This window comes from Lemur catta, chromosome 2 (assembly GCF_020740605.2).
Source record: "Lemur catta isolate mLemCat1 chromosome 2, mLemCat1.pri, whole genome shotgun sequence".
Classification (NCBI taxonomy): Eukaryota; Metazoa; Chordata; class Mammalia; order Primates; family Lemuridae; genus Lemur; species Lemur catta.
In genome coordinates, this window is record NC_059129.1 from 47,367,087 (window position 1) to 47,380,252 (window position 13,166).

Here is a 13,166-nt window from a genome sequence, read left to right on the forward strand (position 1 = left end):
GGTAGATGCCCAGTAATGGGATTGCTGGATCAAATGGCAGTTCTACTTGTATGTCTTTGAGGTATCTCCATATTGCTTTTCCACAGAGGTTGTACTAGTTTGCAGTCCCATCAGCAGTGTATGAGTGTTCCTATCTCTCCGCATCCATGCCAACATGTATTGTTTTGGGACTTTTTAATAAAGGCCATTCTCACTGGAGAAAAGTGATATCTCATTGTGGTTTTGATTTGCATTTCCCTGATAATTAGAGATGCTGAGCATTTTTTCATGTGTTTGTTAGCCGTTAGTATATCTTCTTTTGAAAAGTTTCTGTTCATGTCCTTTGCCCACCTTTTGATAGGGTTGTTTGATTTTTTTCTTGCTGATTTTCCCGAGTTCTATATAAATTCTAGTTATCAGTCCTTTGTCAGATGTGTAGCATGTGAATATTTTCTCCCATTCTGTAGGTTGTCTGTTTGCTGTCATGATAGTTTCCTTGGCTGTGCAGAAGCTTTTTAATGTGATCAGGTCCCATTTATTTATTTTCGTTGTTGCTGTGATTGCCTTTGGGGGTCTTCTTCATAAATTCTTTGCCTCTGCCAACATCTGTAAGAGTTTTTCTAACATTTTCTTCCAGAATTCTTATAGTTTCATGCCTTAGGTTTAAGTCTGTTATCCACCATGAATTGATTTTTGTGAGAGGTGAAAGGTGCGGATCCTGTTTCAGTCTTCTACATGTGGCTATCCAGTTTTCCCAGCACTATTTATTGAATAAGGATTGTTTTCCCCAGTGTATGTTTTTGTCTGCTTTGTCAAAGATTAGATGGCTATATGAAGATGATTTTATATCTGGGTTCTTAGTTCTATTCCATTGGTCTATGTCTCTGTTCTTGTATCAGTACCATGCTGTTTTAGTATAGCTTGAAGTCTGGTAAATTGATGCCTCCCAATTTGTTCTTTTTGCTTAAGGTTGCTTTTGCTATGTGGGGTCTTCTCTGTTTCCATACGAAGTGTAGAATTATTTTTTCTGGGTCTGTGAAAAATGATGTTGATATTTTAAAAGAGTTTACATTGAATCTGTAGATCATTTTGGGTAGTATAAACATTTTGACAATGTTGATTCTGCTGACCCATGAGAATGGTATGGTTTTCCACCTGTTTATGTCCTCTGCTGTTTCCTTCCTCAGTATTTTGTAGTTCTCCCTGTAGAGGTCTTTTAGCTCCTTAGTTAAATATATTCCCAGGTATTTTACTTTCTTTCTTGCTGTTGTGAAGAATATTGAATCTTTGATTGGTTCTCCATTTGACTATTCTTGGCGTATAGGAATGCTACTGATTTCTATACATTGTTTTTGTAACCTGAGACTTTGCTGAATTTGTTTATCAATTCCAGTATTATCATGGCATCATCTTTGGGGTTTTCTAGATATAAGATCATATCATCAGCAAAGAGTGATAGTTTGATCTCTTCTGTCCCCATTTGGATGCCTTGATTTCTTTCTCTTGTCTGATTGCTCCGTCTAGGACTGCCAGCACTATGTTGAATAAAAGTGATGATAAAGGGCACCCTTGTCTGGTTCCAGTTCTAAGTGGGAATGCTTTCAGTTTTTCTCCATTCAGTATGATGTTGGCTGTGGGTTTGTCATATATGGCATGTATCATTTTTAGCTAAGTCCTGTCTATGCCTATTTTGTTAAGCATTCTTATCATAAAAGGGTGTTGTATTTTGTCAAATGCTTTTTCCGCATCTATTGAGAGGATCATATGGTCTTTGTTTTTCTTTCTATTTATGTGGTGAATTACATTTATACATTTACGTATGTTGAACCATCCCTTCATCTCTGGGATGAAGCCCACTTGGTTGTGATGGATTAAATAATAATTATATTCAGACACAGACAAAATGATAAACTTATGTTGCTTGATTAGTATATGAGAGTTCCTCATTAACATAATTCCCTTGTAAAAACTTCTGCATTTTCTTTTTCTGCAATATAAATGTTGTAGAAACAGTGTTGAGTTATTCAAGAATGCAGCAAACACATACCACCAATCTAGGAAAGGTGCAGGTTCCATTGTCTGATGTCCATGTTTTAATTTTCTAGAAATAGAGAGTTCAGGGCGGGAATTTCTGGAATGGTGATGTGTAGAGCTTGGTGGACCATCTCTTCAGTAAAACGACCATTTAGTGAAAATTATTAAAAACAAAACAAAACATTAAAGTCTCTGGAACTTATCGTAAAGGCACACAGCAAATGGAAAAATACTTTTAAGAAAGTCTGCTAAATCTGGGTAAGAACAGCAAGAGCCCATGGCATTTGAGCCCAACCAGCTGCCATCCACTACCTCTCCCAGCCCCATGTTGTGGAAGATCTACCCCAGGCCAGTGTAGCCAAGAATGTAGGGCTCCCTCTACCATGAATTCTGAGTCTACTCTCCCTAGGCTAAGAGAGGACAAAATCATAAATTGCCTGAAAAGTGATAGCAGTTTACAAGCCTTACACACTTTCAACAGTAAAAGGTGAAAATCTAACTGGCTAAGGAAACGTAAGCACTACCTTTGACCCATAAGAGGTTTATGTGAACCCAGGGGCAACTCCTAGGAACCCAGGCTAAAAGATAAAAACAAGGAAAAGAATCTGAGGAGGGACATCAGAGGCAGCACACTGCAGGGTAAATAGACTTCACAGAATTAGTCCAGCCAAACTATTAAACAAACAATAACAGGCCCCAGACTGGAGGTGGGGTGGAGGATAGAGGGTAAATAACCAGAGTTGGTATAATGTATTATTGAAAGTGTTCAACAAAAAGTTATAAGTCATGCAAAGAAACTAAAAAGTGTGACCATACACTGGGGAAAAAAGCAGACAATAGAAATTGCCTTTGAGGGGGCCCCAATATTGGACTTAGACTAGAACTTGAAATTATGAATATGTTTCAAAATTATATAATTGTAAACAAGTTTAAAGGAAAGTATGATTACAGTGATGCATCAAATAGAGACTATCAATAAAGAGATTATAAAAATAAACCAAATGGAGACTTCAGAGGCTAGGTTGGTAAGTAAACTTTAACATGTAAATATTAAATATATGAGTATGTTTTAAATGGTAAACTATCTGATTTGATAATCCAAAAACTATAAAATCAGAGTTCATCTTTTATATAACATATACTTATCTCTCTTGGGCAGACAGCACTTTTTCCATTTGCTTAACATACCAGCTTGCTTCAGAGCTTGTAAAAATGTAATGTGGTTCTTATCTAAAAAGCAAAATCTAAACTCTTGTATAGGTTATTAAGTATGAAATGTCCAATTTCTGTAAGTACTAAATTTGATAGTTGATATTTCTGACATTACTTTGACAATTCTTGTTTTATTTTTATTGTGAAGGTACATCCTCTGTCTTTCAAATGCACATTTTGGCTTGTGATTATCCTTCAAATTGTTTTTTAGAGTAGTTTTTGTGAAACCATGGATAAGTCAAAAATTCGTGTCATTTTTGAATATGAGTTCCATCGTGGAACCAATGCAACGCAGACCAGCTTGAAATATCAACTACATGTTTAGGAAGGATGTGGCTAATGAACGCACAGTACATCAATGGTTTTAGAAGTTCCATTCTGGTGATTTTAATCTTGAAAATGAGCCACATAGGCGACCTGAGACCAAGGTGGATGATGTTGAACTGAAAGCTGTAGTGGAAGCAAATCCGTCTCAACTGACATGTGAATTAACAGCAAGATTTGATGTTACTATTTCAGCAATGTCGGACCATTTGAAACAAATGGACAAGATAAAGAAGCTGGATAGATGGGTACCACATGAAGTAAATGAGCATCAACAGAGAAATCTTGTGGAAGCTTGCCTTTCTTTGCTGTTACGACATAAAGGCGAACCATTGCTACACCGTGTTGTTATGTATGATGAGAAATGGATTCTTTTTGGCAATCACAAATGTTCGGCACAATGGTTGGATAAAGATGAAGTGCTGAAACATAGTCTAAAACTAAATATTCATCAAAAAATGTTAATGGTGTGTGTTTGGTGGTCCTGTGCTGGTATTCTCCACTACAGCTTCAGGAAACCTGCTCAGTCGATTACAGTGGATGTCTACTACAACCAATTCGATGAAATGATGAGGATGCTGGTGATTAAGCAGCCGAAATTAGTCAGTAGAGACAGGCCAATCCTTGTGCAAGGCAGTGCGCAACCACATGTTGCACAAACAGTGCTGCTCAAATTACAAAGGCTTGACTTGGAAACACTCTGTCATGCACGGTATTCACCAGACTTTGCACTGAATGCTACTTCTTCCAAGCTTTGGACCACTTTTTGCAAGGAAAAATATTCAATTCTCAAACAAGCTGTGGAAAACACCTTTTGTGATTTGATCGCCACTTGCTCTCCAGGCTTCTTTGCTGCTGGCATAAACAAGTTACCATTAAGATGGCAGAACTGTGTCGATAGTTTAGGTGCATACTTTGATTAATTGTACTGCCTCTTGTTCAAGATATAATAAACTATACTTTTGATTCAGAATTGGGCATTTCATATTTAATGACCTAACATCCTGCTATCCCAACATACTCTTTTTCTGTGAGCTACATAATCTTCTAGTGAACAGAGAATAAGTATCCCATGGCCATTTCTATTTCTAGCTTAGGACCTTTTAAAGGTTTGTAAGATATAATGAGTAAGTGCACACAACATACAATATCCAGAAATGATTAGAGAATGTTTTTAGTATTATCTGAGTGATAACCAAGCCTTGGTGTAGCCTTCCTGTTGTGGTCTTCCTGATGTCTAGCATAAGCTAGCAATCTAGGGTTCAGCAGAACAAAATTTCTGGCAAGGGTTGTTGAATGGAACCTCACCTCCCTGGATGTCAGTAAGCATTTTATTTTTTGCCATATTCTTATCTCAGGTTTTTCAAATCACGAAGTTTAATACAAACAGTGATTGGTGTACTCTAACTGATTAAAGAGGATAAGCATACTCATAGTGCAGAAATAAATTATAACAATGCCATGAAAGTCTTTTTTTTCCCCTTCTGTGTCCTGGTCTCATGCATAAATTGGGTCAAACATTTTCATACTTAAGTATAAAAACACATTTTCATTTAAGCTGACCCAACATGCACTTGTCTACAGGAAGAATTTAGATTGTGTTACAATTGTACTTCACAAGTAGTAAATTCATAACAGATTTTTGGTTTTAAGAGAACTGTGACAGTTCTAATGCTTGTTTCACAAGCATTGTAACCACCAACCCCTCACCATTTTAGAGGTGGAGGGTTAAGTAACTTCTTGATAAAAATTTTTCTAGCATCCAGATTGCCCATGAAGTTAGGTGATGTAGATATATAATTGATTGACCATCATCAGCTGATAGGTGAAAGGTACACATGCTTTAATGTAGATAAAGGAAACAGCTTATCCATGCCCAGAACAGGGGACACATAGTGTCACTTCCATTGGGATGGAGCCACACAAGGTCTCCACAAAGGACATGCTGTCACTGCTATTACTCATTAATAGAGCTGAGGACTTCTTGGGCCCTTTGAGAAGCTCACCTTCGTCATTGTCCCAGTGGGTGAGTATAGGTTGTCCTGTCATGTCCTCTCTCAGCTTTTGTGGAGACCAGCCAAGTGGTTGCCTGTTCACCAAGTACAAACACTTGATAACAGCCCCAACATATTTCTGAATGTTTACTGCAAAGTCGGGTGAATCAAAGATTAATTTTCTAGGCTGAGCATCCCTTCTTGCAGGGAGTGACTTTTACTTCACATGATCTTAGTATGTATTATCTGTGAGGGGGTTATGTGGAAAAGTATGAGCTAATTAGCACAAGTGCCAAAGAACAGAGAAGTTCGAGAGTAAAAGCAGAATGGGCCATACTCGGCTCCTTCATGAGAGTCCACATGTGGGGGAATAAGGCTTCCAGGGCTGCTCTGCAGCCTAGCAAAGCTAATCTTCAAGGATTAATCAGCTGATCAGAGAGTCCTCTAGCCTTTTGTATCTCAACCTAGCCTTTTCTCTGCCATTAAGGTATTGAAGACCTTAAGAGTAGAAGTAGCTCTGCTGGAGCGCTTTATTATTAATACCTGTTGATGACACATTTTGCTTCCTCCTGTGTGATAAAGGCAGAGGTCATACATGCAGTGCAGCCCTTTGGTTGCAATCAAGGAGGACGTTCTCCTTAGCATGTTGGTTGGTTAGCTGTTTATGAAAGGGCTCATGACTTTTTATTTCATAGAGACATTTTAAAACTTGTGAACTTGAAATGAATCTTACCAACTAAAACTGAAGCAAATGTACCATTTTAATTGGATCTGGGAAGAACGTACAAGGGAAATTGTTTATAAAGTGGGATATTTTTAAATGACAGGGTTTACCGTAGGCCTCCAGGAGGATATTCTGAGGCAGGATCTCCAAAGATAGTCATATAGGAGAAATCAACTGAAAGTCATTTCTCCCCATCTGGTGCTTTAGTTTTTTCTTAAAAGAGAAAAAAAGTTTCTGGCATGAGTTAGAAAATTTGTTATAGAATTTTTACCTGTACCATTTCATTGTCAATAGGCCCTCATAGTCATTTGTTTTTGCCAAATAACATTAGCCTCGGATGTTTAGTTGCCATTCCAGATATAGAGGTTTTGAAATTAAAGCATACCAAGAAGGATCTGAATCTATATTGCATAAGCTGCTTAGGGTAGCACTATCTCTTGGAAGCTGTAGGATCATATCCTGAAACTTGGTTTGTTTAAAGCTCAGGCTAACTAGGATATTTTTGTTTTTGAGGTAGAAGTAACCCTATGGAGGTTAAAGTTAACACGTTTTGTTTTGTTTTAAATATAAGGTAAGTTAGAAATAAAACCTAGATCACATTTCTCAATCTGGGATCAACAAGCTATATTGTCAGTGTTTCAAAATTTGACAAGTTTGAGAAACTGTGCCATAAAGAATGTTTACCAGTTGTCTCTTCCTCTCAATGTTTCTTTGTATTTTGTTAATAAAATAAAAAAAGATATGGGGTATTACTTTTACAAGTTAGTGTCTTATTCCTTTTAAAATCTGCTTCCTTACTAAAGGACAATTTTATAAGACTGTAAAAATTTGGGGGGAATAATGAAATGATCTAAAAGTATATGGAATCTCAGGGTTTGTCTATCTGATGTCAATAACTTCTAGCAACTTGAAGGTTAAGATTGTTCATAGCCAGCTTCAAAACATACTTAGAGTCACGGAATGACCCAACTGGCCACTCTCTCCCTCTTTAACCTTTTCTATATACATTTTCATTCTAGTTTTGTCAAGGATTTATAGACATTTTCCCAGGGATTTGCCTCAGAAGGAGACACAGGGGGATTATAATATATTTATAAGATGGAGTAGTATTCAGAAGTTAAAATGAATAAATTAGATACATATGTGTCAGCATGAATATATGTGAAAATTAACATTGAGGAAAAGCTAGTTATGGTGGGAGACATGCAGTATAATGCTATTTATGTAAATTCAAAAAACCAATACTCTATATGCATGGGTAATACAAGTATAAATACATGACCTACAAGGAGCTATTCCAAAGTCATGATAATGGCTGTGTTTATAGAGCAGAATGGCACTCAGGAGGAGCAGCAGCTTACTAGTAATACTTTAAAAAAAATTTTATACACAAATATGTATAATGCAAATATTACAAATATTTAAGTTAATTCTAGGTGGTGGGACAAATGGGTATTTGTCATGTTCTCTGTGCTTCGTTTTTCATATTTTTTAAAATACATACTATAAAAAAAGTCAATCATGACAGTTTAGAAAACAATATTCTTAAACTTAAAGTGCATATTTATTGAGGCTTTGAGAAAGAAATGGATAAAAAACTAAAAAAAAACTAAAAATTTTTATACAGTTTATGTACTTTATAAGCCTGCATTTTCCACTTTTTTTCATTGTCTGTACATGGATATGCCTTATCTCTTAAAGGACATTTTGGTTGTTACCACAGAAAGGGTTGTAGTGACTGTTCTTGTATATATATCTTTTTTAAAAAGTTTAATTCATTATATATGTTTTGTGGCAAAATTTACCTGAAAGAAGTCACCATCTTAACGCTTAAGCGTACAGTATGTGTCCCTTTGTGACTGACTTATTTCACTTAATCTAATGTCCTTAAAGTTCATCCTTACTGTAGCATGTGACAGAATTTTCTTCTTTAAGAAGAAAGTACACACAATGAAATTGTATATACCACGTTTTGTTTATACATTCAACCGTCAGTGGACACTTGAGTTACTTCTGTAGACATACCTTTAAAAAGGCTTTTGTTTTGATACAATTCCAAACTTAAAGAAAAGCAGCAAAAAATAATATGAGGAGCTCCCAATATATTCTTCATGCAGACTCATCAGTTGCTTACATTTTGCCCCATTTGTTTTATCATTCTGTATATGTGTATATATATGTATGTACACGTGTACCCATGTGCATCTTTTCCTGGACCATTTGAGTGTAAGTTGAAGACATCATGCCCTTTTATCCCTAAATATTTCCATGTGTATTTCCTTAAGAACAAGGGCATTCACTTATACAACCACAGTACAATTATGAAAATCAGGAAATCTAATACTGACACAATTCTGTTATCTAATCCATAGTCCATAATTCAAATTTCATCACTTGTCCCTGTAACATCCTTTTTGTAGATAGCTAGCTATGTGCTTAGCCCCGTAATCATCCAATCAAGGTCTAATTCATTCATTACATTTAGTTGTTATGTCTCTTTGTCTCCCTTAGTATGTGGTAGTCCCTTAGCCTGTTTTTTGTTTTCCTTGATCCTTGATATTAGTGACAACTATAGGCTAGTTATTTGGTTAGAATGTCCCTCAATGTGTATTTTTCTGATATTTCCTCATGGTTAGATTCAGCTTAGGCATTTTGGGGAGAAATATCACAAAAATGATGGGGTGTCCTCAGTGCATCATATCATCAGGCATGTGATGAAGGTGGTGTCCTCAGGTCTCTCCACTGTAAAATTACTACATTCCCTTTCTAATCAATGAGGAATTTATGGAAGATACTTTGAGACTATGTTCTTTTGACCGTAAAGATGAGTTTTCCCTTCTTGGCCATTTTTTAATTGTATAAGTATAAACCCATGGATTCCTACTTTTTAACTTCAATAAGTTATAATTTATTACTGTTATTGTTGATGCTCAAATTGTCAGATTTGGCTACTGGGAATCCCTCTAACCTGATATCCATTTCCTTTTGTGATGTTACCACTGTTTTTTATAGGCATATTTTCTACTTGTTTTATTTTTCTTAAAACACTTTTCTTAAATTAGAATTGCTGGATTACAAACTATGCACATTTCAAATAATGTGTGGACTAAATAAATCATACCTTTGGCCAGTTTGAGAGGAAAAATGTGTGCGCATTTAAACTCTTTTTTTTTTTTTTTTTTGAGACAGAGTCTCACTTTGTTGCCCAGGCTAGAGTGAGTGCTGTGGCATCAGCCTAGCTCACAGCAACCTCAAACTCCTGGGCTTAAGCGATCCTACTGCTTCAGCCTCCCAAGCTGGGAGTAGCTGGGACTACAGGCATGCGCCACCATGCCCGGCTAATTTTTTCTATATATATTTTTAGCTGTCCAGATCATTTCTTTCTATTTTTTAGTAGAGATGGGGTCTCATTCTTGCTCAGGCTGGTCTCAAACTCCTGACCTTGAACGATCCACCTGCCTCGGCCTCCCAGAGTGCTAGGATTACAGGTGTGAGCCACCGTGCCTGGCCCACATTTAAACTCTTGAGACATATACTTCTTGAGCTGCTTTTTAAGAATCATAAGGAAATTTCGTCATTACTGGCTTTCAGCTACAAGATACATCTGCAGGAAAGAGAAGTGAAGATAAAGAAGGGTTTATTTTTCTTTCAGTGCCATTCAGGACTAATATTTTACAACTTATCAGAATGGTTGAACTAGATTTTTAGGGTGTATTTTAAATAATAGATGATTAACATAATATATAATTTATAGTAAGTAATAAAATCCTACTTGGCAAAGTTATGGATTAGCAGTTGGGGGGCATTTCATTTTTTGGATCAGACATTTTTGTATGTTTCCCACTTGAGCCCCTGCCACAGTGATCAAGATGCCCAGGAACAGGTTAGTTTCTTTCCTTCTCTGTGCCTCAGTTTCCTCATATAAAATTTATGTACTCTGTTGTTGGTATTGGAACCTTTTCGACTACAACCTGCGGTAAGAAATATATTTCACATTGTGATCCAATATACACATACATATGTGCATAATATATATTACAAAATCAAGTTTTCTAAAACAAAATTTGACCTTGCTGTGTGTAGTGTACTCTGATATTTTCTTTTCTATTCTGTTTCTTTAAAATGCTGGTGGTATTGTTAACTTTGTTTTTAGATCAAAAACCTAGTAGCAGATTATTTCTAAAAGCTCTTCAGCTCTAAAATTATGTTTGTATATTCTATGAAACTATTTTAAAATGACAAGGTAAAAAATAATACAGATTTTGGGGTCAGCTCTGTCAGGGGAGCTGTCAAAAAGAACTACTTCTCTTGTATAAATAATTGTGGCCAACTCAAATACCATTCCAATATAAATACATTCCAAAGTCTTTAATCTGTCCCTCTGATTACAGTCGCCATTAGTATAAGCCAATTTTGTTACATTTTCCCCCTTTAAACTGAACCTCTGCACCATTTTTTTTACACCCATAGCAGTACACTAATTATTACCTATGATGTGTTTATTTCTGGCCATGACTAAATGGTTAATGGAGAAGATTTATTTAATAAAAAAAATTTACTGCTGCATTTTAGTTTGGTTGAAAATAAGGCTGGTTAACACTCTACATTTGCAAGGTAACATTTTTAACCTATCTGAAATGACTACAATTGGTCCTTTAGCCATCTTGCAGAAGAATTTGAGCTCCTGTGTGCTAGAGCCACAGTTCACCCTTGACTAGGCATCTTTAATGCCTCTGCAACATTTTTGCGGCAGAGAATGTAATTTTTCCTGTCACACTCAGTTTTAGTTTTTAGAAAACAAAATGAATGGAATTTAAAACATCTATCAAGTTGGTAAACACAATATTAAAAGAGAAATTGGAAATGTGCTGCAGCCTTCACTGACATGCTAGCCTTTTCCGTTGAGTTTGCACTACAGTGTTACTCACATCCAAAGCCAAGTGAAAGGGGTGAAATGCAAGCTTTGGGGTGGGTTGTGTTGGGGAGATGTTTTTGCTCTGGATAAAGTACAGTTGAAGGTGCAAAAGTAATTACGCTTTCCTTTTTGAGCCAGTCCTGTTAGATTTGTATGATTTGTGCTGAGACAATTGAAGTGTAAAGTGTAAGGGAAATTGTACTGCTTTTGCAATATTGTAGCTAGCCTCCTAAGCATCCTCTGTTCATTTTTGTTTGTGCATTACTTTTCAGCTCCTCACAGTTTTAGATCTTTTCCCTAAACTTGGCATGTCTTGCCTTAAACCTATTTAGTTCTGTTTAGTTGATATTTCTTACGCATGCATTCTTTGCTCTGAAAGACAAAATGAGATAGATATAATCTACAACTATGGTTCCCCATGTAGAAATTCTAATGCAATTCATGTAAAATTTTATTTCTAATTTGATACTCATTTTTCTAATAATTTTTCTTCCTTTGGTTTTATCAGTAGCCTTTACTTAAATATAGATACAGATATAAATATATATTATTTCAAGTGTTATTTTTATGAAATCTCCTGCATAAAAAGTGAGATTATGGTATTTATTATCATTTATTAGCACTTCTTTCTTGAACATGGTAGTTTAGTAAAAAATACCATATAGATCACTATAGCTTTTTCTTTCTAAATAAAGATATCAGAACAAAGGGAAAATTCACATTGACTAGTAAAATGAAGACAAGAGGAATTAAAGAAATTTATGCCATAAACATCTGTGTAATTATTAAAGACAGTGCAGCTTGAGATTTGAGCTTCATAGGGGTCAAAGCAAAAATGGAAATACTGAACAAATAATTCAGATCAACATCTTATGAGCTCTGAAGTGGGTAGTGAGAAGAGTAGTGAGTAATGTTTTCAGTAAAAGTTCTTCAAAAAATGGTGTGTTCCACATGGCTCTTGCTTATAGCATCCCTCATTAAAAGCCAACGGCATTATCTATAATTTTCCTTTTGCCCATTGGTCAGAAGTAATGGTAAGTATCATCTCTTAGACTAATGCAAGATCTAAGCCCAGTGAATTGCCTAAATTATTAGAAGTTATAAAGAATTTTTGTTTACAAGGCCTCTTATTGGGCTACATATAAAAGAGTAGAGATAATGACAATTGTATTGACATAGAATATTATCACTAATTTGTTGAGTGCTAACAACAGGAGGAATTTGCCTGTGTTTACATGCTATTAAATATCTGAAAGATAATTTTAGAATGGGAAACTTCCACCTCTCCCCCATCCCATTCAATACATAGTTACCCACGCTTACAAATAAAAGCGTGTTCCCAAATGAAAAATATTTTTTATGTATGTTAGTTATACCAAATTTCACTTACCTTACATGAAATTTAGATAAACCAGATTGGATTATTTGATGAGGTTTGATATAGTTGGTTCCTAAGAAAGACTTTCTAATAAATTGTTTTCTCTATCTGATAGGGAGCTATAAATATTTTAATACATTGACTTAATAGCCTGTGTCCATTTGAGAATCTGGAATGAGCATGAGTTGCAATCAGTAAAAGATAAATAAAATAAAATCAAGATAGCATGGCCCTGTTAATTTAAAACAAAATTTTGTGAATTAGGGTTAGATTATCTGGTATTTTATAAAGAACAAGGTTGTCAGTTGCCTGGAAATTCCAGTTATTTCAAATAAGACCTTATTTTCAATAAGCTAGTATCTGCTTAATATGGGTTTATTGCATGCATATACTCATATTTTTATAAGGCTATAAAAGAATTTAATGCAGCCTAGTAGAAAGTTCAGATTATTTCCCCAGCCCACACTGTCTAGTAATCAGCAGCTGGGAAAATCAGAGTTAGGACTGAAGTACTGATCTCGTATTATAAAATCATTAGTAAAGGCCATATGTTTGTAATCTGACTTTTTCAGACTCAGTCTGATTTTTGTTTTCTTCGATCGTATT

General features: G+C 35.5%; 1 protein-coding gene across 3 annotated transcripts in view; it reads left to right on the forward strand.

Moving 5' to 3' along the window:
- ZFAND3 (zinc finger AN1-type containing 3) overlaps positions 1-13,166 on the forward strand; it is a 324,626-nt gene that overhangs the window by 216,414 nt on the left and 95,046 nt on the right. The gene's annotated exons all lie outside the window — the stretch shown is intronic.